The following is a 6,000-nucleotide window of genomic DNA, read 5'->3' on the forward strand; positions in this document are numbered from 1 at the left end:
TGGCTTTCTGGGCTGTGAGCACACACCACCAAGTCATGTTGAGCTTAAAATGTCCCTTCTTGTCTTAGGGTTTCTCGACCAATGCTGAGCACAGGATATGTTGTTAGGTCTTTGGGAGCACTCTAGATACCCACTCTCTGACTGCCTCTATTTTTTGCAAGTCAGCTTTATTTTTTGCAGATCTGGCTGGACTCCCAGGTACCCAGTCATCTCAGTAGCACTCTTTGTAGACCTAAACATCATTGATCAGCTTTTCCTTCTTCCACAGTCTTTTGGAAGGAGAACCACATAAACAAATAATTTTTTTTTGTTTTAATCTGGAGTTCATCATTGCAGTCCCAGTGCGTGACTTAAAGCTGTTGTTTATTATGTCAGGGTATCCCAAGGGTACATGCAGCGACCTTGTACAGCACTTGCGACCAGCATTGCTCTTTCCTTCAGAATTGCTTGCCTAGAGAAACATAATCAATCTTGCATGCATTTCCTAACCTCAGTTTCTTCAGCCTGCATGAGTATTCTGTCTGGCAGCAAGGTTTTGGAGAGTTTTCAGGATCTTTCTTCTTGCAGCTTGTCTTTGAGCTGCAGAGGTTTTTTTCATTCAGCCAATGTTACCCAGTCTGAACAAACCCTGATCCTACACATGCTCTCTGGATATCTGTTCCCTTTTTCCTGATGAAAAGTTCCTTCTTCAGACTTTATGGCTTTGAGTCCGAAAACTCTTCTTTTTTTTTTTTTTTTCTTCCCCTTTCCACCCATTTTTGTCCTTGGGAAATGTTCCTTAGTCCATTTCTCTGAAAGCAATCAAGAGAATTAGCTTCCTGCAGGCCAGTCTCTTTAACATACCTGTTCGGCAATCAGAGCACAGTCATTAAAGCTTAGTACTCCCCATTGTCTCTTGTTTGGTGAGTACTTAGTAGAGGCCTTTACAGCAGGTAAATAAATGTATGTCTTTCTTGGCACAGCAGTTTTTATTGGAACAACTTCAGAGTAGGAGCAGTAATGACTATGTGGTAGATGACTGAATACCCCAAGTAATTGTCAAAAGCAATTAGACTACTCATTTTCCCCTGTTGTGGTGGGTAGTCTGCACAAACTACTCTCTGGAGGTGTTAAGACCTTTTGTTGTCTGCCCCTTTCAACTTGCTAAGTGGTTGAGGCTCAATCCTGCTCTGTGAATGGCCTTGTTGTATTTAGTACTAACAGTATTCAAAGCAGGGCTAAATTTGCTGCTATGATCTTAGAAATGTCCTCCTATTGAGATGTTATTAAACTAGGATTACTGGAAGTGCCGAAGAAGTCTTGGAGTGTTGTTCTTCCATCAGTTAAGCAGATAAGCAGCTAACTAGTACTGAGTTGAAAGGCCAAGTGTGTCCAGCCTGGCTGGAATGGACCCAGTCTGCCCTAGTAATGGGTCAGTTCTGCTCTGAAGAGGATTGAAAAAAATACGGCAACAAGGGGCTTGCCTGCAGAACTGAGCTTTCCATGAGGTCTTCACAACCACAGTTCCTTCTGCCAGCATGAAAGTTTCCAATCATAGAACCTTATGAAGACAGGACTGCGGAGATTACTCTGACCCTAAGTCAGATGTGTGGGGAAGAAAGTGGCTCACTGTCCTCGCTGGGCAGTCTAAACAGCCGTTTCCCTCAAACACTTTGTACCTACACAGTTTGCATCCATTCACTGCACTGTAAGCATCTCCACTGTTGCTCTAAGGCACTCGGAGATACCCAGCTCCTGAAATGTGCTCTAGAAGAGAGACATCAAGCTGTAGGTTTCTGTAAATGCTTTTGGTTTGTTTGTTGGATTTAGCTGTATAATATATTGGATTGCAGTTTTGAATGAAAAATTACGATGGCATGTGAAACTAACTGCTGTTGTGATTTCAACTCTGTGTTGACAGAAGCAGAATAGTCCTTAAGGAGCTGCTGCCATCTCTTAGAAAATGAGCACTGGTAGCAATTCCGCTGAAATGTATAGATATTCTTTCCTCCTCTTTCCTTCATTCTTTGTTAAGACTAACAAACCAATGGCAATTGCATGGAAACTAGGTCTTGCTTAGGCATTAGTCTCTTCCTGCTGTGTGTTTCCCACCTGGAACTCTAATCTTCTCTTTGTGATGTAATCAATTCCTCAGCAACCAATTGCAATATCACAGTGTTTTCTATTTCAGGTGGAAATGAACTGTGCAAATAGATGACCTCTGAAGAACTAAATACTTTATTTTCATGCAAATACTCTTGGTGATAATAAATGAGAAGTAAATGCACTGTTGAGGATAGCCGCATACTTATGTCTAAATAGAGAGTTTATCATCCTAGATGTCAGTCAGCTGCTTTTACAGAGACACAATATATATGTAAAGATTTATACACATTATTTTCTTTGTTGTTTTTAAATGAATCTACTCTGCTAGGATTTCACAGCCAAACGAAATGCATGAAGATTGAGGTCTTACTTCTGAGTCATGTTCCAAAATTGAGTAGTGCTTTTAGAGAATATAGATTTTCTAAGCAGGTGCTATTTTTGGTTTTGCTTGCTGGTTTGTTGGGGTTTTTTTCCCAATGTCTTCTGTGATGATTTCTTATGATCTGTGAATTCTGATTTTTTAACTAACTCTTGTTCTTTTGCGACTACAAGAAGCAACAAATTGAATTGGCAGCTGAGAGCCAATCACAGATGTGATTCACTCATTACCAAAGACAGTTATCAATGTACAAAGACTGTGGCATCAGTGTACAAAGACTGTGGCTCTGTCTTTCAGTGGATTAGTTCACAAAACACTGCTGATAAAACCCATGTCCAGAAATCTCTCTGGGACTGAACAATGGCTTCTGAAATCTGTCAGAAGCTTAGGGAAGGATGTGCAGCGTGACTTGCTACATCAAGCAAACTCACAGTCCTTCAGATGCACCTTCATATTAGACTGTCCATATGAACTGAATACTGGTGCACTACAGCAGAATCAGAATTATTCAGGCTTTAATATATTGAAGATCAATGTGTAGGTGTAATTTTAAGAATAAAAGTCACTTCTTACCAAATATGCTTATTATCGTCAGCTAGAAGTCTGAGTTTTTGCTCTGAGTCAGTACTCTTTGGCCCTAATATCTCATCTCTGCCATCCTGGATTCCTCTTGCTATTTCTATAAAAGTGGCAAGATCCATGAATTTTAATGACAAGTAATATCTCCTGCTTTCAGCTGAGCCCAATCATGGTGATGTCGGAGACCCATCTTCCTTCTGTAGCTGGCTTCAGGCAGCAAGTAACCTTGCTATACAGCTCCTGCAATCAGAGCAATGTCACCTTCATCACTGCAGCAGGTGATGGGCTTTTCATGCAGCAGGATCTAGGGTAGGAGGCTGAGCTTGATGTATCCATAAGGTGAACTGGGGGAAGCACAGAGGGGCTTGTATGAAACAGAAGTCCTTTCAGCAAGGCATCTGGGGAGGCAGGTCTGTGGGAGAGAGTTAGTGCGCAAAACCTAGTCCAACTAAGAGAAGCAGAAGCTGTAGAATATGAAGATGTTGACTACCAAGTTGGCAAGACAATAAGCAGGATGCATAACAGAGGGGCTGCTGTGTTCACAAAGCGCACCAGATTGAAGCTGAATCTCTACTTGTGAAATCAAGGACTAAGATGTGTTTTCTGTTGTAGGGAGATGAATTTGAAAGAGGCCTGAGGGCTGAAGCTTGCCTGTGTGCTTTGGTTGAGTTGTCTCTTAGCCCAGCAGAACTCTGTCTTCTCAACACTTACACATTTACAACTTAGGTATTTTCTTAAATCTTTTTGTGATGCTCCTCTGGCATTGGAAGCACTCCAGTGTTTACTCCAGATTCAAAAGACAAATGGACAAGGCTGGCTTTCCTGAGTCACTTTAGTGCTCAGCTGTGTGCACGGTACATGTTAAATGTACCATGATCTACATTTAGAGCCTACCACCTGACTGGAAAGCTAAAACTCGTGGCAACACCTTTAAAGGTAGAGCAATAGCTTCCAAGTTATTCTGGAGCTTACCAGGGTGCCCATGAAAACCCAGACTGTGGAAGTGGTGCAGGGGTGCAGGGATAACGTCTTCAGTTGACTTAATGTGTGCAGTAGCTTATAGCTTTACTAAAATTGAACTGCTTGGGCTGACATTTTCCCAGCATGATGTCTGCACTGGGCAGCTTGGGGTAAAGGTTATCATTTACATTAAAAGAGTTCATCCTTGTTTTACCTGAGCTCAAAGATATTCTTGGAGATGCCCTGATGAGAAGCAGTAGTTATCATGCATAGTTAGCTGTGTCTGCAGCGTAGCCTTCGGTTGTTAACAGTGATGTGGCTTTGACAGTTGACAGCTAAATAACAAAGAGTAAGTTTTCACAGCAGGAAGCAATTTTAGTGGTGGAAAGCTTTGGAAAAAAACAGCATTATTCTGTGGGGTTTTTTTTTAGTTGGGTACTGCCTTTCACCCACCTCTGTGTGAGGCCATTTAGTGCTGGCCATTCCCTCAGCTGTACTGAAGATGATATAGGACTGCTCACCTACATGTCTTCCCGCTTTCTGCCCAGCAATTCATTTTCCTTCTTCCCAAAACAAACCTGTTTTTTTGATGCTCCACTCCATTCAGCTGCTGAACCCCTGATTAATTCTGTCTCAGCTCATGCAGGCTTCTCCTGTTTGTCACAGCTTTGGGACACTAAATCAAGACTCTAAGAAAACACCAGAATAAAAATTGTCCATGGATTGCCATTCACTTGTGTCTTGTGTTCATGAAATAAGATACATGATCTGATCCTGCTTTCTACACAGACTCTGTTTCCATCCATAGTAGATGATGGATGAACTAGAACTCTGGAATCCTGACAGGAGGGCTGTTTGGTAAAGAGTTTGAAGACTATGTAGTAAGCCCAACAGATGAATACAGGTAGGAAAAATGGTCACAGGGTTAAGGCAATTGAATTGAAAATTGGATTTTATTTCACTCTTTGTGAAAGTTGCTATTATGAAGAGAGGTGACTCAAGTAATGATATTCTTCCTAACTACTATCCGTGTGGTCCCCATTTTCTGTGTGTCCAGTTCAGTCTAATTTGTGGAAATACTGGTCACTGTGTCTAGAGCCAAGGTCACTGGGAGCTGTTCTTTGAAGAAGGAAAGTGCTAAGCACTCTGAAAGTTTTGGTTCTAAGCTTCTTTAATTGAGCGCCCAAAATACACTGGCATGTTTGAAAATATTGGCTTTTATCTTTGTTCCTCAGCAGAGAGCTGTGGAGATAAATTCATTGATGTTTGTTAAAAAACCCCAAACAAACAACCCTCAAACACTACAATGAGAACATCACTATAGAAAACCCCATGAGGAAATTAATCATTCTGTATTCAATGCAAGATCTGGATGCTCTGCAGTAAATAGTACATGCACCACACACTGGATGATAAAGAGAGGAGAAAATTTGAATAGCATTCATTAAGTGAGAAACATCCATCCTGTGTGCTGGAAAAAGTGGGAGACCCATGGAAACAAAAAACATGTAATTAAAGATTGTATCGTAATGTGTTTGCATAAGGGGCGGATTAATGTTGCATGGGTGATCTTAAATCTGGCATTCACTAATTTAACTTTGCAATCCAAATTGTTTGGGTTTTTTTAGAGCAAAACAAATCCCTTTTGGAGTTGGTAGTAGGGGGAGGGCAGAAGTGTGGAGCTAGATGCTAGTGTGTGCACACCTAAACACCAGTGTATACAGAGCTGCCTGCCTAATCTGTGTGTGTGCGTGTCCACGTCTCAGTGTGTGTGTGTAAGGTTAGTTCGTGTTTATGCAGCTGGTTGATGATTCCCTCTGAAAATGCCTTTCTCTATTAGAAAGAAAAGAAAATAACAGAAGGAGCATGAACAACTGGTTTGCTTGCCTGGGTTTTAGATGCCAGGCTTTTACGTGGTGTTTTGTTGTCCAAAATCTTCCTTAATAGAGCCACTGCTTGGTTCTGAGTCACCAGAACACCCAAAATCTGCTTGACTG

Source organism: Neopsephotus bourkii, unplaced genomic scaffold (assembly GCF_033783945.1).
Source record: "Neopsephotus bourkii isolate Nb327-2 ecotype Australia unplaced genomic scaffold, CSIRO-AGI_Nbou_v1 NB_1589, whole genome shotgun sequence".
NCBI lineage: Eukaryota > Metazoa > Chordata > Aves > Psittaciformes > Psittacidae > Neopsephotus > Neopsephotus bourkii.